General features: G+C 39.6%; 1 long non-coding RNA gene across 1 annotated transcript in view; it reads right to left on the reverse strand.

Annotated features, from left to right (window-relative positions):
- Positions 1-2,513: 2,513 nt before the first annotated feature.
- Positions 2,514-22,183, reverse strand: part of LOC136373736 (uncharacterized) — a 148,570-nt gene continuing 128,900 nt past the window's right edge. Inside the window, exon 3 of the long non-coding RNA XR_010745716.1 lies at positions 2,514-2,839. This is a non-coding gene — a long non-coding RNA (uncharacterized lncRNA). The remainder of the gene's footprint in view (positions 2,840-22,183) is intronic.

Raw genomic sequence — 22,183 nt, forward strand, 5'->3', positions numbered from 1 at the left:
TTTCAGGTTGATTCAGACTGACATGTTCTCATGTTTAATGTCCCTCCACATCCTATTGGAAAGGTGACAATACTCTTGACTGCTCACATCCATCACAGCTGAGGATGTGCTGACCAGCCCTGGCTCTGCTCAAAATCATCACTGAGAGGCAAAGTCAGTGAGAAATGTCTCTTTTATCAGAGAGCTGGGGAGTGGAGACTTACAATCTTCTTGCTTAATAAGCAAATCAATGGCCTTAAAACACCCCATTCTCCACCCCAAAAATCCTGAAGCAGATCAGCGACCCTCCTCCCATTTCCATCCTCTGTAAACAGGGGCTCAGCTGCGCTTAAAGCTTCCAGTAACACTTTTCCTGTTGAAAGGAATAAGATGAATGTGAACTCACAAACAGACCACGAGGATCTGCTGGCAGTGACTTAGGGAAGTAACAGCACAGAAACCACCAGTTCTAGAAAATGCTCCTAATTGGCACAGACTGGTGCTCAGCCAAGGCCATGTTAAATTCCTGAACTCGGAGAAAAAGAACAAAGGCTCAATAGAATTATGAACAGTGTTTTGTAATAAAAGTGAGGGAACAAAAGGGGGTGTATATTAGAGGGGGGCATAGAATTGGCAATTTGGGAAGTCTGTACCTTCTGAGTACCTCAGCCAGTGGGGGAAGGAAGAGGGCGATGCAGCTGGGAAATCAGGATAAAAAAGGAGGCTGCATCCCCCAACGATCTGAAAGACCCCATGGGAAATGTCCTGTGGCCTCTCCCTTTATTCAAATAAAGTTCCAGAACTCCTCTGTCTCCTTTTTGGACACAAAACTCTGGGGTTGTGAATTTCTCCAGACACTGCCACAGAAGGGGTTTGAATGCTCAGCTTCACAGGCCACAGAGATTCCTGATGTGCAGGCAGTGACAGGCAGAGATTGCCTGTGATCTCAACATCCGCCTGATGCTCTTTCCCTGGAAAAACCCCGGGAAAGGGAGACACATTTCCCAAGCCAAAATCCATTTGCCGTGTCTTTCTGAGCAGATCTTGCTGCTTTCTCCGAGATGCTCGTTGCCACCAGAGCAGTCCTCCTCGATGAGCAGCACGTGGAGGGCAGCCCTTCATCCCTTCTGACACTTCCATACAGCAAAGAATGGCAGGACAACCCCTGTGCTGTCAGCCCAGGCCAGATCCTCCCTGAGATGGATGCGTTCCCACTTGGAAATCCTCCAGCACTGCCCAGAAATATTGTCTCTGGGAAAAGACAAGAGCCGTGTTTCCAAATTACAGGGTTTCCAAATTAAAAAGATGGTTATTAATATTTAATTGAGAGTCACTGGGCATCCAAAAGAGATAAAAGAGAATGAAATAGGATGCAAGGTAGAATTAATAACGTACTGGAAATAAGGAGTGAAATGAATTGCCTATAAGGAGACAGAAGCTTGAAAATAAGGTCTATAATTTGTGTTCAATAACGATAATGAAAATTATTAACATTGATGAAAACGGCCATCATGTCAAGCAGTTACTCCTGGATAATTTCTTTTTTTTTCTTCAGCAACCCTCCTTCCCATTTTATCTTCAAGCTTTCAAGCCTCCTGGCAGGACTGAGCCACACATTCGAATTTCTGCCCAGCCTGTGAACTCCATGTAAGTGTCATCATGCTGCTGGGGTTATGGCTCCTCATTTGGAAGCTGTTGAGACTTGATTCTGATAGTTTTACTTCAAAATGGCTTAAACTAGAGGTGAGGAAAGTCTTTAGAATGGTTTTCGTTTTACCTGAAGACTAGACACAGTTCATAACACTGAGTAATGTTAAAAACTGTATTTTCAAGGAGAATAACCCCGCTTTGTCATAAAACAGAGAGGTGGAAGGGGAGTTTTGACCTGTGTGGGCTTTGTAGAAGAAGAGCAAAGCTCAATATGAACTCCTGCCATGTTACCTCAGTTGTTTTGGCAGTAGCAAACTACCTATAAAATAAGAATGAATACAAAATGCCCTGAATATCTCAACATCCTCAGTTGGTTTCCTTTTAATAAATATATGATGAATTTAAACCTTTTGGAATACATAATGCAATTCTCCACTGCTGACTTGCTAAAATCGTATTCTCTATTTTCAGAAAAGAAAGACACAATTTGCCAGCACTGAGGGCAAGATATTATTATTACATAATAGGAATAAAACGTGCTTTGTTTTCTGAGGCTTGAAATACTGGACTGAACTGAGATAATCAGGTTTTCTTTTGCTGCCCCAAGAACTGAGAATCTTTTTCCTTTGTGAGGTACCTCTCACCAGGTCCATGAAGCTTTTTAATGTGTTGTTTGTTTCTTCCTTTTCTAGGGTTTGCTACAGGTGTTTCTTCTTTCTTTTCCTTTTTCCCCTCCTGTTTGCTCCAGAGCTCTTAGATCTCTGATAGGTTTTATTTTGTACACATGACATTTGTGCTTAATTTCCAGTCTTGGATTTCAGAAAAGTGCAGCACCAGCTTGTACTTTCAAAATAAATACAGTGGCAGCCAGCCACTGTAATCAAACGGATATTTTTACTAGCAGAGTACATTACAATTCAGCTCTAGAACATTTCTCTCGTTGAACTCGAGAATTGGTTGGAGCTGAATATATGAAACTGTTAAAAGCCCATTTCAATAAAACATTGGCAGGGGTCCCAAGCCAAAGCCCAGGGATGTCAATGAGAGACATTTTCTTGGCTTTAGTGCACTGCATGGTTGGTTTTAGAGAAACAGAGGGTTTTTTCCAATTATATTAAAGCAATTCTGGGATAGTCATCTAGTTTTTAATAAAATCAGTCTTCCATGGCCTGGAACAAAGCTCACAGGTGAGTGCACGACCACCCACAGGCTGCAAGAGAAAACAAAGGCCACATGTCAGGCTAATAATGAGCAAAGTAAAGTGCATGTCACAATCCATTAAAGATCCATTACTTAGAAAGTAAAAAAAAAAAAAAAAAAAAAGAAGTTAAAAAACCCCAAACCAACATACACAAAAAACCCCAACCAGTAAAAAGATTGCATGTCAGAAAGTATTTCCAAAGTACACATTAATTTTGGCAATTACAGGAGATGCTTAAATGGATATCGTGGAGAAATTAGGTATTTTCAACCTTCTTTCTTGTAGAAAGCAGCACATTAGAAGAATGCCAATACAGGTCTGTCTTAAGCATTCTTCTCTTATCCCCAGTGACCTCTATTCTTGCAAACTGGTACCATAGAATGGCTTGGGTTGGGAAGGACCCTAAAAAACATTTCATTCCAACACTGCTGCCATGGGCAGAGACAAATTCCACTATCCCAGGGTACTCCAAGCACCATCTAACTTGGCCTTGAACATTTCCAGGGATGAGGCATCCACAGCTTCTCTGGGCACCCTGTGCCAGGGCCTCACGAGATTTTCTTCCATCTAATTTTAATCTCTACTCTTTCTCTTTAAAAGATCCTGGTTTTAAAAAATCCCAAGTCAGGTTTGTGTCAAAACAGAGAATGAATCCTAATCTTCTAAGATTTTTGACTCATTTCTGCTGCAGAAAACAGCCTTTTCTTGAGTGTAGGCTGCTAGAACTGCCAAGAACAAACCACCCAGTATGGACCTGTTGTGCTGACTGATTAATACAACCCATGTACTTCATAGCCTTTTGAGGGTAGTTTGATCTGCAGGATAGGCTCATTTGCTGAGGAATATAAAAAATCCTTCACTCTGAGTTGTAGATTCCAGTCCATGCAGCCTCTCTGCCCATCAAGGTTCATAGTCAGTGCTGCGTTTATGAAGATCTGCTACAGTTTATGCAGAGGGTTGCAAACAATGATGGTACCAACTGTTTTCATCTGCTTTTATTCACCTGAAAGGCATAAAAGTTATTGTGGTACTGCTGTCAATACAGCTTACATCGCATGTGCAGGAACAGAGGAAGCAAACCCTCAAATAAGCCAAGGAATTTTGCATTTTTCCTCATTGTCCTCCAGTGGGAAGACTGTGATACGTATGAAAATAACAGCTGGAAAGAATGTACTGCCTCAGTGTCAGCTTTTCTGAGGTGCACCCAATGTTTCAAGCTTATCAGACAGGAAGGTGAAAGCCTTTTGGTTACAGCACCTTCAAAGCTTTGCAGGCAGTTTTATCCTGCCCCACCAGGCTTGGTGAGCACTTGTAGCAGGTTATCTGTGTTACTGAAATAAAATCATCCCAAAGGGCTATTACTCTGACACTTGGAAACATTTGGACTACTTAGGAACTAATTTACAAAATCATTTGACTTGTGGGGTGTATTTCATTGTGAAGGCACTTTCTATGCTTTGGGGATATATTTTCAGAGGATTTCTCTAAGCGTTTCATCTCTGGGTTTTGGGTGGGTACTCTGCAGATGAAATCCTGATTATGGCTTCGAATATCACCTCTTTTCACATATGCCTAGATGTATGGACAAGGCAGGGATTCTCACAGAGGCCAAGCCCAAACAGAGGCTGCAAAGCAGCTCTGCAGAAGATGACTTGGGGTCCTGGGGCATACCAAGCTGCCATGAGGCAGCAGTGACCCTGGGTGAGGAGTATTGGACAAGAAGAGCTGCAGAGGCCCCTTCCAACCTCAGCCATTGTGCGATTCTGTAGTACTGCAGGTCTCCAAAGGACCTATTTTAGATCTGCATTTTTCCTCAAGCACCCACAAAGGTTCTTTAGATGCTTTCCAAATCACCACACTTTTTCCTGCTGTGTGAATGCAAGTCCTGAATGCAGTGAAAGAGCACAAAGAGAGATCCCAGAGCAGGAGAGGACCTCCCATACCAAACCTCACTCTATGTTAAGAGGTTCAGTAAAGCCAAAAATCGTGGTCATAAAAATCCTTGCATATGAACTAAAATAACAGAAATATGAACTGCTTATCAATAAAGTTGGTTTGGAAATTTGAAGGAGATCATTGTCACGAAAGGAAGGATGCTGACTTTGCCAGCTGGTTAAGTGAAGCAAAACTCCCTAAATGTCTTGGAAATGATGCCCACTGAGATAATGAAGGGAAGCAAACCAATCATTTGTTTCCACACCAAAGGGCAGGTTTCACAAGCCCAAGAGCTTTTGATCCCTGTTTTTTTTTTTTTTTTTTTTTTTACGCAGGCAAACATATAGAGGAATACACAACAAATTTGTATAGCTACGTGATGATTCCCTAATGTCTTTTTAATGTCTTCTGTAGGAGATCAAATCTTCATGAGGCTTCAAGAAATCTATCATTGTCACGTAAATCAATCTGCCACAGAAGTGGTCTCACTTCTCTTTATATTTCTACATTTTTACCACTTCATCCAACACATTCCTGCCCCCAAGGCCAGTCAGAAGTGTGATAGGAAGAGCAAGAAATTACTTGTTCCTTAAAACTCCCATTGCTTGAGAAAGTGATCTGCTCTTTCTGTGTTAAGTTTATCAGAGTGTTGTCATTTTAAATTTATCTCACTACTGATAGTGAGTGTAAAGGCAGATACTGGAACATGAAATATGATTTTGAATCTAACACTAAAGGGCTATCACAAACTCGTTGTGAAAAATGGCTCCTTGTTTGCAGTGTTGGAAGGTGCAGACATGGAAATTTACTTGTGTCCTTTTGCATGCAGACATAATGCTTTAATCTGCTAACAAGAACTACAGTTCCTTCTCAGAGCTGAATACTGAGGATTATTTCCTTGTCTTTCAAAAAAGGAAAGTACAAAAAAATAGACTTGAAGTTCCCAGGTCCTTGTGACTGTTGTGTTTTTAGAGCAGAGCAGCATTAGCAAGAGTTGCATATAAAGTTTTAAGCATTTACTTGCAATGACTCTTGGCTCTAATGTTCCTGAGTATTGCTCCCACCCCAAACACATCACACAAAAACTTTTGCAGGGTGGTACAAATTGGATGCGACCTATTTACACACACCACCACCCCCCCCATCAACTTCCTCCTCCTCAAAGCTTACTCAGCTCAGGGGAGGGAACATGGCAGGTGGGTTACACCACACATAATACTGCACATGCAGGTTTGAACACAGATCTCAGTTTCCACAGAAAGAGATTTCAGTGTGCTCATTTAGTGCCTCTTGATGAGCTCTAAGAACAACAGAAGACCTCTTCTCCTTTCCCTTGGCTTCCTGCCCAACAAATTTTGCTCAGTCACAGCCCCAAAGACAGCTCTTGATTGTGTTTTGATGTTTCTGCCAACCTATTACTTGTATTGACCATGTGGCAGCCAAAACATGGATTTGTGTTCTCATTTTTCCCCTGCACTCCTTCCACTCAATCAAGCAGGCACACAAACTGTCACCCAACAGGAGAAAGCTTTTAAGCCTTGCTGGTGCTCCTGGGACCAGTGTCATAGGAAATCTCTTTTCTCTGTACAAAACCCAATTAGCTGACTGCTGAGGCTTGCCTTTTTTTGCCTCTTGTTTTGTTTTGCTTCTCCCCACCCTCAGAGTATAACAGCCATATTGAGTCTTCTCATGGAAATTACAAAATATTATTTAAAAAATTATTTCCTCTGTGGCTGCTCCTTCCATCCTATGAAATATTTAGTGAGATTGATGTAAAGCACTGGATATTTGATTTGGAGTAAGTTGCTGGTGATTTTTTTTTTTATAAGGTGCAAATGTCCATCTGAGTTATCATCAGGTGACATCACTTGCTGCAGAAACAACAGATCCAAAATCTCTTCAAAGCACTTCTCATTCTATTTTCTTGTAGATGGCGCATACACAAAATTAGCTTGAGGTTTGCCCTTGATCCCTTACACAGCATTACAACCCCACACTGCCTTATATTTTTAGCACCAATTATGAAACTTAAATTCTTGAGAGCTGCTGTGTATCAACAGAATCACTTCCACTCCATAAAGATTTCATTGACCTGCCCTTGCTTTAGCTCATTCTGCTCTCCATGTTTAGAATCATTTGTAATATAAGCCAGCCTGTATCAAAAGCCCTCTCAGCACCTGCCTTTTCTTCTGGGGATTGTATTAACCCAAGAGTACCTCTGCTGGCACATCCATTTGGATGGAGGGACTGGTGGCACAGACTGGAGCTGAGCTATCTGTATCAAGCACTGGGTATATCAATTTTTAGCTCTGCTACTGGTTTCCAGAATGACCTTGGCTGGAAAACACTCAATCTTTTGGTTCTTCAGTTCTCTAGCTGGAAAGCACAAATTAATCCCGTTTTCTGTTCCTGTACTTTGATATCAGTGTTTTGAGGCAGGTTGAATATGCTGTAAAAAAAGTCCCAGCTGGCAGGGTCTTTATTACTCAGGGTCTGCCAACTTTGCAAAATCTGATTTTCACTCTGACTTACATCAGTTCTGGAAGCAGAACTGGAAGCATTCAGTCTAACTCATGGTTCTGCAGTCTGTTCATCAGGATGCATTTATACACGGCTCATTACTAGGAAGGCTGTTAGACACATTTGCATACATAATGCCTCTAATAGGTACTTATTCAGGGTTTCCTAGCGGATCTGTACTGAAATAGAGATGACTGTACATTTCAGGCATAGCTGGAGGCACAGAGCATTGAGGCAGGCACCAACACCCACCACCACAGCGTGAGCTGGTTGTCTGGACACACTGGGATATGCTGAAACAGCAATAATTTGGGACACCCTCACCAGAAAATCAAGAGAAGCTGGTGGAATGGCAATGGCATCATGAACCATAGATAATCTACCCTGAAAGAGTGCCTAAGCAATGCTCTTCATTTAAGGGTGGAGAATATGAGGACTCTCAATTTTGTCCTAAATCTAGACCAGATTTAGACCAGATCCAGCTTTGTATTTTGCAGGATTTCCTTTTGCACATCATTCAGGCCCAGACTCATTTGTGCAGATCTTTCTTCCCAGGTGTAGGTTCCACTGAAAAAAACTCCATAAACCAATGATCAGTGTGGTATTTTGCAGCTGAAGCTCCTCAGTGAAAGCACTCCACGATAAAATCAGCACATCTTGTTCCTGCTGCATCTGCCAAGCTCAGCATCGAATCCATTCAGTTCCTGAAGGTTTCTTAAGGAATCCAGGCTCCCATGGTTTGTACTCAGTGCTGAAAGTGGGAATGCAGCTACTATGACAACATATTTGAATTTTTTATCCACAGGAAGAACTTCTTCTTCTACTACAACTACCTTTTTATAAACTGGTTAAAATGGGAAGAAACACCTCTAGGATATGACTGAGTTGATTCAATTAAAAAAAACAATAAGATCAGTATTTTTAAAAGGTATTAGTTTAGAGAAAAAATGAGGAGGTGAGGAAGAAAGATGATTTTTTTTTTTTTTTTTTTTTTTTTTTTTTTTTTTTTTTTTTGTCTGGGTAGCAACTACTAAGTACCTGAAAACTAAAGCAAAAAATTCCTCTTTATCTGGAAAGGTAAATAGTTTGTTATTAGTTTTATCAGATAACATGGATGCAGCAGACCTTTTATCCTAACTTTTTAATTATACAAAACCTGTGATGTGTTATCTGGGGAAAACTTTGTTAGAACTACTGCAACAGTCTCAAATTTTACTGATTGTAGGTAAATTTTGGGTCTCAAGTTAAATGTTCGGTACCCAGTAATACAGTCAAAATGAGTATTGTGTAATTAAAAAAAAATAGAAAATTGTTAAAAGCACAAGGGTTTGGAAACAAGGATGTGCCAGAAGTAAGTTTGGCAGTCTCTGTCCATTTGGATTTTGGTGTAAATGGTGAATGATGTAGTGTCACTTCCCTGTGGACATTTTCACAATGGGCAGCTGGACATTTAGCCCTGCTGAGGTAATGGTGCCTAGGAGAGGCCAGAACTGCACAGATAGAGGATGAAACAGGCTAAACCAAACCAAAATGCCAGGTAATTCTGTTTCCAAACCTACAAATTGTTGCTGAGTGCCTTTCTCAGGGACATTCATCACAGTCAAATTTGTACAGCAAGGCAATAGGTGGCCTCCCAGTGATAGAAGAGCTCTAAATAAAAAATAAGGCACCAGATTTTGTTTGTTTGCTTGCTTTCTATCATTTTTAAAGATGCCAATGTAGATATGCTAAATCTGATTTAGAGGATCTTTTTGCCTTTGTTTTATATATATACCAAATATACACACAAATATCAATGCCCTCACATTATATATCTTCATTGAATGCTTTTGTTTTGTTTTTTTTTTGGAAGCCTCTCAAACAACTTCTCCTTGAGCAGAGCCTCTGCACTGTACAATTCACCTCCAAGTGCAGAGATAAGGGAAAAATAAAAGCAACTGCAACTAGAACTGTATTTTGTGATAAGCATTAGATACGAAATTAAACTATCAGAAGTTCTTTTCCACAAGAGCAAGAACAGCAGCTCGTTTAAAATATTACAGTAGCTGCAGTTGGTTAAGGAGAGACATGATACCTTGTATTTGTACAGTCTGGTATTAATTACCAAATACAGAAATAAGGTGTTTAAGTCGTGATGATTAACAAATTTTTCTCAGGCTGATTTTTGTCAGAATTCAACAAGTTTAAAGCACAAGGCCTGTCTACTTTTCTTTTTTCTTTTTTTCTTTTTTTCAATCCAATGCACTGTAACAGTAGCAACCATAATTGCTAAGTGACAACTGCATTCCTAAAACAAAAATGAAAAATTTAGGTGCCTGAGCTATTTGGTTTGGTATTAAATAAGAGCTATTTTCCAGTCTTTTGAGTTATGGAATAAACAAACCCAAACCAAAGCAAATAATGAAATACTGGGTCCCTTTTTTTCCATCTGATTTGACACCAATATTAGGAGGTCCATTTCCACCTGGCAACAGCAAAGATCCTTCAGCACAGGCTGAGAGTCTGATTTAACAGAAAGCTCCATGTTGTGACCTGAAATGCCACAAAAAAAGGGGCTCCAAGAAAATCTGTGTGCTCTGACAAGGTCCCTGTGCTTAAGCAGACTGGTTTGAAAAGCTGTAAATATAAATACACAGCTCATATTATTGCCTGAGAAACAGGCTCCTTAGCAAGCATGAAGCTCAAGAAACTCAGGAAATATTAATCTAGAATTATGAAGCTGATAACTTTTTATTTTAGCTTGGATTTGCCTCACACAGCTACAAAATTCTCCCTTTTGCAGCACAACCAGGCAAACTGGTGTTATTTCTTTGCAATATCCAGGAGACAAATAAAAACAAAGCCAAGTAACTTTCATGCAATTCCAAGGGAATACACAACTTAGGATAGGGATATTATGTGTTTACACCAAAAAAAGAGTGCAGATGTCATTCTTTGTCATGTCCCAAAGCTTTCAAGGAGCAATCCTGAGGTGCATGTCTCAAAAATATTGTATCAATTGAAAAACAGAAATAAATCCTCTAAACCAAACTTTAAAAATATTTTCAATTTCAGCTAAAAGCCTTTCACAAAAATAGCTTGAAATTTTAAAAACATAATTACATAAATTTGCTTTTTTTTAATTAAATATTGCCCTACTCTGGTACTAACAACAGCAATTATCACCATTCAGAAAATTATGCTATAAATAAAGTGATGTTGCTACCATAAAGATTTACGAAATCTTGATATGACTCCTGTGATATTCTTTGAATTCATTTTCCAGGGAAACTTTACTGTGCAACGTTCTTCATTACACTATTTTAATATCATACAAAATAGGTTTAGTATGAGATAATGAAGTTCACGATACCCAGAATAATTTGTAGTGCTCATTATGGTTTGGACTAGTTCTTAATTGTGAGCCCACTGCAGAAATCCTAAAGACAGAGTTTGATCAGCAGCCAGGAGAAAAATCGAATCTTCTCCAAATGAGACACAGCATGCAGAAAGACCTGTCCCAATGCCAAATAATATTTTATTATAAGAAAATGTATTTGTGAAACATAAATTTTCTGGGACGAGTCCAAACTGAAGGCTTTCCTCTGCAGGCTCAGGGAGAGGAGTGGAGATGGCACCAGAAGCATGACCAGACTGAAGTTAGGCTTGGCTTTGGCCTCCTTTTTGAAGAGACCACCTAAGCTTGAACATTTTAATGGTTTGGGTTTTTTTTTTTTTCTGAAGGACTTGTTCTGTGATCCCCAGCCAGAAGGCTGATCCCCAGCCTTTCACACTCTCAGTGATGTTGGCTACCTCCTGTCACCTTTCTCAGTGAGTCCTGACTGATCCTTAAAGCTGTTCCAAGTCACCTCAGCTTTATTTGCTCCCTGCCCAGGCAGAACTTGGGCTGCTCCAGCTGCTGCTCATCACTGATGCCTTGGGAAGGCTGAGCTGGAACAGACTGGGCAGAACTGGAGAATAAAGCAGGTATTTATTGAAAGGCCTCCAGGATCCACCTTGGGCAGGACAGGGCCTGACCAGGGCTACACCCAAGGTGGACCCAAAATGGGCACAAAATGGCTGAGTGGTCACAAGGTCTTACAGTTTTATAAGTTTTGGTCCATTTGTATATTGGGGTTTAATTGTCCAATTCCAGCTCCAGGTTGTGAGGTCCCATCCTTCTTGTTCCTCCCTCCAGCCCAATGCTGTTTGTGCTTTTGGGGCTGAAAGTTGTCTTTGGTGTTGAGCAGGGAAAGGATTTGTTTTGTCTCCCTGCTCTGTGCAGAGCTGACTGACACTGAATGTGAGGCTCAGAACTGCACCCCTGGGTGCCTTCGAGGTGACATGCCACAAAAAACAGGTGACAACTAGGGTGTCAGCCACTCACAGAGAAACTCTGCATTTTACCAGCAATTGTGAAAATGTTTCAGAGAAGGACTCTTAGCCAGGTGTAGGGGCAGCAGCACAAGCACTCTCAGGAACTGCACTCATTAGTGGTGCTCCTCCTTTACACAAAGCCTTTACACTTTGCCTTGCCTTCTGTGTTTCTTCTCACTCCCCATTTGCAAAAATTACTTGTGCTCATTAGTTTTCCTTGCAGAATTTCACCCGTTTAAAATGACTCATGCACTGGGTTATGCAAGGAGCTTAATCTCTGCTTTCCTTCTTGTGCATGAGAGGGAGGCAATATTCCCAACTCTCACATTAAGGCAGCCCCAGCTGAGAATACCTCCTGCTAAGAACACACCCCAGTGAAAGCATTCTTGGAAAGATAATAGTTATGAAAAAACTTCTGTGCTATTATAAAATGTTGAGTTGGTTTACCAACATTTATGGATTTATTCTTTTTCTGTGCAGACGTGGTTCTTAAATCTTTCCCAGAAACACAGTGACATTGCAGCAAAACTTGGAAAAAAAAAATCGTTCCCTTTGGAAAAAGTCTCCTCCATTTTGCCATCTGTCTTCATCAGACTTCTCCTGGCCAGAAGCATTTAAAATAATTTCTCTAATAAAGCCCCTTGGGGAAGCTGTGTCTTGGTACATATTTGCCTTTAAAGCCAGTTTGTTGGTGGTTTACAGAGAGCCAAATTAGCAGATGACACCCGAAGGGAAATTCTGCTTGTTCCCTCAAAGGTCAGCTCAGTAAAGAGAGCAACATCTTCTTTGGGCACATAACCTGAGCACTCAGGGACACCACGGTGACAACTTCACTGCTGCCATATGCTCCAACCAGCTGGGGTGACCCAGGGTAAAGGACCCAGTGGCACAACACTCCTCTTCACTGAGGATTTCTAATTTGGCCCATGCAGCTTTTGGAAAGGGATTTTCATTTCTGGAAAATGTTTTTTAACAAATACATATTTATAAAATAAATATATATTTTCATGCCTGGACAATGTTATTTGCAGTAACATTAAGCCCTTTCACTTGTATCCACAAAAAGAGATGTGAAAGGTTTAGTGGTTGCTCACTGGCATTCAGCTGCTTGGGCACTGCTGCAAAATCCCCAGAGCAGAAGGTGGAATGTGTCTCCTAAAAGTTCAGTCATTTATAGGCTATGATTCTAAAAGAGAATTTGATACTAATGCTAGACACGGGGGACAATGTCAAGTGATTTGCTTTGTATATTCACTCAGCTGTGGTTTACAGTTTAAATAAAAGCCCATTATTTTTAAAAGGTTATGCCATCCACAGTTTTTCCGAGTCACAAAATGCTTCCTACAAATGAAAGCTGGAGTTATGAGAGATTTCAGGTTCAATGAAGTAATTGAGAAGTTCTGTTAAATACAACTTTGTCATATTTAGTTTTGGCTTTTTTTTAAATAATCATTTGCATGCTTGGCAGGTGATTGGTTTATCACTCCAATTTTGATCCTACAGATACTGGATTCTGTGAATCTCTCGTGAGCATTTTTGACTCTGCTTGGACTGACAAGGAAATAAAAAAGCTGCCCAAAGTGTAAAGATAAGACAAAACAAACTGGAAAGGATAGAAATCTGATTACCTAATTGCAAATACTGCTGGAATAGTGAGATTCATGAGATCCATTTTCCCTATCTCCATCATTTATGCAATCATTCATCAGTGACATTTTAGAACATTTTCTGATGGGATGGTTTTAATATTTTGGATTTCAAAATGACGTATTTCAATAACTCTTCTTTCTTCATGGTTTTTCAGAGATTTTCTCTACACCTTTAAGAGAATGTTTCGGCAATCTAGCTGGAAAAGACTAGAAGAACATGGATGAACAGTAAAGCCAGGATTTAGATCTTGGCTTCATTAACTTGTCATTAATAAAGCATGCATATATCAAGGACAAAGTGGTGATCTGGATGAATGAAGACCACCAACTAAAATGCTGTAAACATTAACAATTGATCTAGCTTTTTTTGAAAATATTTCATAATGCATGCAGATCTATTCTTTTCAGAGCGTCTGCAGCTGACCTTTATAGGTTTATAGTAAGTCACCCAAAATGAATCAAAAGGATTCATGGTCAGCCTCTTTCATGACTATCTCACAGATGATTTGCTTTTTCAGACTCTTGCCTGAATTCATGCACTTGAGGTTTTGATGAGTGAGAAATAACTATTTGCTGTCTTTTATGATACAAGGAACATCAGGAGATACTGGGGGATGTCAGGTTCAAAACAAAACAAGTAAAACAAACAAACAAAAACCAGTCTCATTTTCACAGTGTGGATAATTAATCTCCTTGAGCATTTGGGACACACAGCTCTCCAGCAGCTCCCCTGGCCCCAGCACCTCCAGGCAGTGACTCATTCTTCCCAGGACAGGCCAATGTGGGAAACCCTTCCCAGCTTCTCAAACATAAAACCATCTCCCCCCACCTGCTCCCCAAGCCTTCAGTGAAGAACTGAAAGAAGCAAACAAACAGATGTCTCCAGGAAAAAAGGAAGTATGAGCTCTCAAAAGACAGATAATAAAGCATAAACTGCTTTTCTATTTTCAGATCATCAGAAGCTACTGTTAATTCATTGTAGGCTGCTCTGAAAGACTGCTAGCAGTTGGCTTAATATATGTGAAGATCTCTGCTTTTTCCACATTGGCATCTCTTTGGAAGAAGACTGATATCACAAGCTGAAATAACTCTTTCCTGAAATAATATAAGTTTGGCTTAATAAAGGGCAATAAAATATCTAAATAAATTTTTCATGCCAAATGCACAATTAACCCCACGGGAAACAAAAAGAAAAGCATTATGCATTTGTTTAATACATTCTTTCTTATTAAAAGAACTAAATATATATTGCAGGTTTTCCAAGAAAGGAAAAAAAGATTCTAAAGTAAATCATCTGTTACATTGTAACTGTGTAATATTTGATCTTTTATGATTTTTTTAAATGTGTCAGACATGGTATTTTATAATATAATCCCAGGAGGCAATGTCCATGTATATGTTCAGGTCTTCTACTTTTGAAAATAAAGTTGTTCCTCGGTTTTATGACATGCTGCACCATCCAGAAGCTCCGTGGAGCTTTCCCACATCAGTTTGCATTTTGCAATTCCTCAGGCTAAAATGCCATATCAGGTATTCAAGACATGTTGGGAAGGAGCTGTACTTTGTTGCTGCTACCATCAGGAATGTGTCATGGAACTTTCCACTGCCTTTACAGACACAAAACTCCACAGATTTCACTGGAAATGACACTATTATAGGCAATTGCATATGAACACAGGTATGATATTTATTTTTTGTGAAGTCAGCCCTGCCAGCCACAGATTTAAAAAGCCTTCCAGTGAAAAGCAGGTTCAGCTTTTTAGACAGAAATCATATTCAGTCTTCATAAGAAAAAGCCTTTAATGTGATGTCCATCAATTTGCTCATCTTTAGATTTCACTTCAAATATGAAAATATCAATCAGATACTAGAGATCTCCAGGGCTGCTTTGCGTTTTGGAGCCTGAGGGAAGCCTCTCCTGATGTGGCTTTCTCACCTCACCAGTGCAGTGCTTGGTTTGTCATAAAAACTTTCATGGACCAAAATAGCCAGTTTATATAGGCTGAGAAGAGAAAAGCCTGAGAAATAAATCAGATGTGAACACAATGGCATCTCAATGGGTTTTGTAAAGACTCATTTTTACCTGGTGGTTTAACGGAGTGGTAAGAAACAGGTGGAGAAAGGAAAAAGATATGAAAGAAAATAAGGGGAATGAAGCACCTGAGTGACTAAATGGTGACATCTAAGAAATACAAGAAGCTTTGGAGAGATCATAGGGAGCACAGGCTTACTGAATCCAGGAAACCAATGGGCAGATCTTCCCTCAAGGAAGCTTTAAAGCTCTCTGGTGAAACAAATTCTCATGCAAACATGCTTTTCAGGAACCTTCCTCACGACTTCATTCGAAATGCTTGCCTTGAATTTAACCTATTTCCTTTGCAGCAGAAGCTGTGCTCACCTACTAATTTTACAAGTTTAACATTGATAATTTTCTTTTTTTCCCTGATTTGAAATGCAGCAACACGATTGCTGAAATAAAAAATTGACTGCAAGGTAAGGAAAATAAGGAAAAGATATAAGGAAAACTTTTAAAATCCCAAAGTTCTTTTTGGCCTGGAAAGTATTCCAAGGATCTGTGTTTTAGAGTACCTGACAGGAGTGCCACAGCATGATGAAATCTGCTGGATCCTGAGCCCTAACATTTGCTTCATGATAAAGCCAACATTCTCCTACCACATTTGTTCTGAACAAATGTCTTTTCCTGTCACTCAAAACTAAGGATTGCTGGTACCACTCATCTGTGTTCAATTACTGAAATCCACCACCAGAAACACCCATATTTACAACAGGTGCCTCCCTTCTCCTCCACTGCTGGCTTATTCAGAAGGAAGTACTTGAACCCTCAAATCCTGATACGTTGCTTTTAATAAGGAGTTAGAGAGTGGGAAATTCACTTCAAATGTCTTCATTTGAAGACTGAAGAACAAAAAACAATTGCTCTGTTTGAATGATTGTTACATGATAGAAAAAGGACAATACTGTTCCATTTTACTTCTTCAAATAAAAGTAGGAATATCTGGATTTTTAACAAAAATCACCCACTTTTAACCTAGAGACCTATTTCATGTTTCTTCCTTTCCCCTCTTCTCCTCCCCCCTCTCTTCTCCCTCTATTTAATCTTTACTTGACTTTGCTTTCACCACACAGACTTTTTTGACATGTGAGCAAGGGCATATGCTCAATTACTTAAAATCAAAGCCTTTAATTGACAAAGAGAACAATGCCTTTGGCATCAAAATAAAATGAAAAATTAGATGGGAAAGGCATCCATACTGACCTAGTCAGCATAGGATTTCTTTAGTTGAATTTTATAGTCCTGATGAAGAACGAGATGAGACCACTTACATGATTCAAGCAAGCACCTAAGCAGAGAGTAGAATTCCAAGTCATACTTATCTCTTTTCAGTAGGTACATCTTTTAACAGGAGGTTATTTGGTGTTAAACAAATAACTGGATCACTCACTGTGGAGAAATCAGCAGCAGGTGGAAGGATTATTGATTTCACAGAGAAGAAAATGAGCTGAAGGGGGAGCGACACTGAGGGCTTTAGAGCATTAATGGTCAGCTTGTGAGGCTGGACCCTGCAAATTGTCATTCAAATGGTCATTTAAAGCTTATCATTTCAATATGTTACACATACAGATTCCTCTTCAGCTGCCTTTCTTCCTTCTGTATTACATTTGCAAAGAAAAGCTTCACACATCGTGCTGTTATAGTTCTGATTAGGGGTGTGTGGTTTTGTACATGTGGGGAATAATTTGTAATATTCTTTTTTGTAAATTATAGGAAATACAATAATTCTAGGGTTGCATGCTAAAAAATCCTAAATTCTCTCTGTGATCATTGAAGCAGGCCAAGACTTATTCATATAAACAAGAGTATATAATTTAACAAAAAGACACAAAGGAGAAGCAAAACATATCGTGCATTTCACAGAAGGCCAAAAGCCCAGATAAGTTTTCCCCATGTCGTCAAAGTCACACTTCCTAAGTTTTACAAATACAACCCAGATTTACCTGAACTCTATTCTCCTTGAGGAAAAACCATCATTATCAAAAAAAAAGAAAAAAAAATCTGAAGGAAAAAAGTCGAGGGAGCTTGAGTGACTCATGCAAGGACAAAGAGGAAGTCTAGGTCAGAAGACACCGATATCTGGATGGTGTCAAAACCCTAAGAAGGTACTGCTAGTTTAAACTTTTCTCTTCCAGGCAATGCCAACGATTTATGATCCATTGGAAAAAGCATCCAGCTCCCAGGCTTTCCTTTCATGCCAGTTTAAAGTCTGAGCTGCTATAATATGATGGCTCTTATTAAAAAAACACTTTTGTGCACAAGGATTCCCTGATACGACATTTGATCAAAGCTGAGTGTCACAATGAGGTTCTCTTCATTTCTGCACAGCAGAGAGGCATTAGAAACAAGATTTTTTTGATGGCCACCCAGAGGTTTAACCAAATGATTTCTTTTGAGTCTTCTGTCATGATTTTCACCCCCAGTATCTCAAGTTGCTTGAGGCAGAGAAATATGTAAATAGGTGAGTAGAATGTCAGAGGATAAATGGAAAGTAAAGGTCACTGGAGAAACTTAGGTGCTCTAGTCTGCAAGAAGAGTCTGCTGACCGGGTTATAAAAGTATGAGCCTATTTACAGATATTCACAGAATAGGTACAGCAGACAATGAACAAAGTTATCTTTTGAAGGAAATAATCATTTATAACAAGGGAATAGATTAAATATTTGCCATGTCTGCTGTAATTAACCTCACCCCCCAAACCACCAGCAGCACAAGAATTCAGGGTTGTGGGGCCACTGTCCCTGGAGGTGTCCAAGAAACAACTGGATGTGGCAGTTAGTGCTCTAGTCTGGTTGACAAGCTGATGATGAGTCAAATGTTAGACTAAGTGACATTAGAAGTTCTTTCCCAACTGAAATGATTCCTTGATTCTGCAATTAAAATGTTTATTACTCCATAAGAATACTTCCTGCTCTTTCAGAATAGCCTAAATCTGTCAGAACATTTTTACCATAACTGCTCATCACAATTTCTAAGACTTCTCCCTCAAAAACCTGAGCTAGCAACACATCTCTCATTATGTGCACACAGTGACCATGCTACAAGGCCCTTCTCCAGCACTCACCAATCCTCTTGTCGATGTAGCAGTGAAAAACTGATAATAAATCCCTTTGAACTGGGCTGTGCCACAGCAGAAAGTCCAAGCCAGCATTTAGAGCGACTGACACAAAATCAGGTCCTCATTGTCAAACATGAGATATACTCTTACATAGCAACATCTATGTCTTATATATATATATATGTTTAATAATACCAGCTGATTCATTTTTACCCAGAAACAGGGACCTAACGATTAACTTTCTACTTGCACCAGCTTGAAAGAGCAGCCCAAGAGCCATTCTGCATCCCATGACCTGAAAAGGACAAATATTTGTTCAAAAAGAGAAAATTTTAGTTTCAGGCAGGAAAAAGAAGAGCCAAATTCAAACAGCAATAAGTGAAAAGGACATGCTCCAGTTCTCTTGAGGCAGCATGGAGCAAGCCAGTTTTTTCGGGTCTACTCTTTCAAAAGCTGCAGTAAGAGTCAAATGCTGTAAAAAACTGTTCTGTAAAAGGAAAGTTTCCCACATTTAAGTGCAAATTAAAGTTTTGTCTGCAGCGGCACTTTTTAGAAAGGTGTAAGGAATGCCCAGGGAAGCAGGCAAGGACTGAACTTTGCCAAGGGCTTTAAAAACCTTTCGCAAGTCCCATATGGTGAGAAAAGCTCTCCTGACAACACAAGTAAGAGGCAGACGCTGAAAGAAACAAGTACAGATAGGATGTCTGATCCTGCATTTCTCAAAGGGGAAAACTCCCTTTGAAGTCCATAGGAATGCGAGTAAGGATTGCAGCTCCTATCACTTTTCTGTCATCCTCTATCATGCATCTAATTTAAAAGCACTAGTTCCATTTGAGAGGCTAATTCTCATCTTTCTTCCCCTCCTTATTCCATTTTCTCCTTTAGCAGCTATTTCCAGCCTAATTCAGCCACCTATGAGACGTAACCGGATCATTCAGCAACTGCCACTCGATTATCAAAGGGGAATTTATGCAGGGAAAAAAAAATGTTACAGATTGAAGGCAGCGTTTATCCTTCAAAAGTTAAAAGACCACGGTTGACACTCGTCTGAAGAGCTGCTCTTGAAGCAGCCCACAGCCAGAAAGAAAGAGAGAGAAAGAGAGAGAAAGAGAGAGAAAGAGAGAGAAAGAGAGAGAAAGAGAGAGAAAGAGAGAGAAAGAGAGAGAAAGAGAGAGAAAGAGAGAGAAAGAGAGAGAAAGAGAGAGAAAGAGAGAGAAAGAGAGAGAAAGAGAGAGAAAGAGAGAGAAAGAGAGAGAAAGAGAGAGAAAGAGAGAGAAAGAGAGAGAAAGAGTGAATGCAGGTATCAGCCAGCTCCTGGGGCAGAGAGCAGCTGAGCTCAGGGGTGGGTCTGCCGGAGGGGATGCAGATACATCCTGCATCCTGAACCGGGAGTGTGGGACCACTGTGAGAATTGAAAACCCCTCTGCTTTCACAGCGTTGCAGCAAGTTTACAAAGGCTTGAAACTTTGAAAGGAGTTGAAGTTTAGGCTTTGAAATATTTGGAGCATAGAAAGTTTCTGAGCTGCAAAAAAATATAAAACAAGCAACTATTGTATGCTGTAAGGTGTGCATGTGGTGTTTAGTGATTGGTTTAAGGAGGTGTTTGTAAGCTTTTAGCATTAGCCTATTGGCTAAAAAGCTTTTCAAAGGCCTCGTAACAAAACGAACTTTGGCTTCTGTTGTTATGGTGTGAGATTTACCATCTCTTATGTTTTTACCACCTTCACTGAGACTGATAATGAAATAAAAATCTTGTAGGACGCATTTGAGTTGCCCTGTCCCGTTGTTAGAGATTAGACCCAACACAGGAGAACAGATTTCTGGGCAAAGACTCGTCTAGTGGACAGTTCTGAGGATTTTTGTGCAAAGACTCCTCCAGATCAAACCCCTATCTGATCATCACCTCTGATAAAATGGAAAATGGTTCATGGATCTTGATGGATTCAGAGAGTAACTGGGTATTGAGTTTCCCAGCCTGCTCAGGATTTGTGAGGGGACAGGCTTTCTTTTCTGTAGCTATTTTTAGCTTCTATCTGTTCAGAAGCAGATTTTCCACTGTCTTGGAAACTGCAGCATTAAACCCTGGCAATTGTTGTGCAGAGTAGATGGTACCAAAGCAAAACTTTTGAACACTACAACTGGAAATTTAGGCTCTCAATTTCTTTTCTGGATCCACTCTGTCATAAAAGAGAGGCCCTCAGGAAACAGTATGTTCACCCTGCTCTAATTAGCTGATGGAATAAAAGGCGCTCAAGCTTGATTATTTCTGTGTCAGGGTAGAGTTCATAGGATATTTTTAATCCAAATGCTGACACTGTGTTGATTACATTTAATCAAAGAACAAATAACAGCACACTCATTGAACTAAAAAAGCACGTAGAAATGTTTACAGCCCTGTGAAAAGCCATTCCTTCTCTACTGTCAATATTAAAAGCAAAACTGGAAAGGCAATGCTTGCTCCTTAAGATTAATATTTGAAAGGAAACCCCAAGAACTACCAGACCAGGATTTCTACATTAATTCTTCTACAAAGCTAGAGTGCAAGCTTGTGCAGTTTTGCTTTTTTTAGTTATTTTCATTATTGTTGATTTTGTCATTAATGTTGTGTTTGTCAGAAGTGACATAAAATGCTGAAGATGGTGCTCAGCTGCTTTTAGATTAAGATGTTAGAAATAGCACTCTGAAGGACTGGGCTGCTTTTCACAGCAAAACATAAAAGAATATGATGTAAATTTAGCAATTTTGTTAAAATGCCAGTCAAACTTCTTTTACCAGGTTATTGACACACCATAGAAAATAAATATGAATCAGAATCAGGCTGATTCCTACTTTAAAAAAATAAATTATAGTATGTCCTTACTCTTTAACTAACAGTGGGAATTGACTTCCTAAGGTTCAAAATGTGCTGGAAAATAAATATGCTAATATTGAACACAAATTAAGTGGCCTTCCAGTATAAAATAGAAACAGTATGAGGTCTCAAAAAATAAGCAACCTCACATTCCAAACCAATATAATTTTCTTTTCCAGTAAAAGCTGGTGATTTTTTGAGGGTATCATAGAATACAAAAAATAATGCTGAGATCCATTTTATAACCTGCAATCTTCTTGTTGTAGGTTTTATGTTCAAACACAGTGCCTTACTAGGCAGCCATTTTAAAGACTTTGAGAAAATTGCTGAAATGTTATGAACACATTAAATGTTGCACCAATTATTCCAAAATTGAAAATTATTTCACCCCTCAAAATTTAACAAGAATCATCAGAAGCCTCCAGGTCCTGAAAGCTTTCCCTGTTTGAGCCTGGCATTCTCTGTACTGTAATTTTAGTGTCCTCTTAGAAAAATACCTTCATGTGACCCAATCATGGGATAAAAATTTTACCAGAAATTCAGCCTGGTTTCTCTTTCCAACAATATTAAAGTACCTTGAGCTTCACCACACTTCTAGTTGATCAGGATATTCAGTGTATGGTTCATATTTTTCAACAAACACAAACAAGAAGTACAACCAAACAGAAGCGTTCAACCTTCAGGGCTCCCACACAACTTTTAGTAAAATTAGGGAAGGTTTATCCTTATACAACATGCACTTTGCCAACTTTTCTCCAGAAAACATATGGCTTTTGCAACTCACTGCCACAATCAGGGAAAGACTGAACCTTCCAGTAGTTCTTCGTAAGAGAAATTAACTGGCACAGCCGGATGTTACAGTGATATCTGCTTAGGAAAAAAGATTCCCTTTTAGAAGCTCTGTTTTCGT

This window comes from Sylvia atricapilla, chromosome 2 (genome assembly GCF_009819655.1).
Source record: "Sylvia atricapilla isolate bSylAtr1 chromosome 2, bSylAtr1.pri, whole genome shotgun sequence".
NCBI classification, from domain to species: Eukaryota; Metazoa; Chordata; class Aves; order Passeriformes; family Sylviidae; genus Sylvia; species Sylvia atricapilla.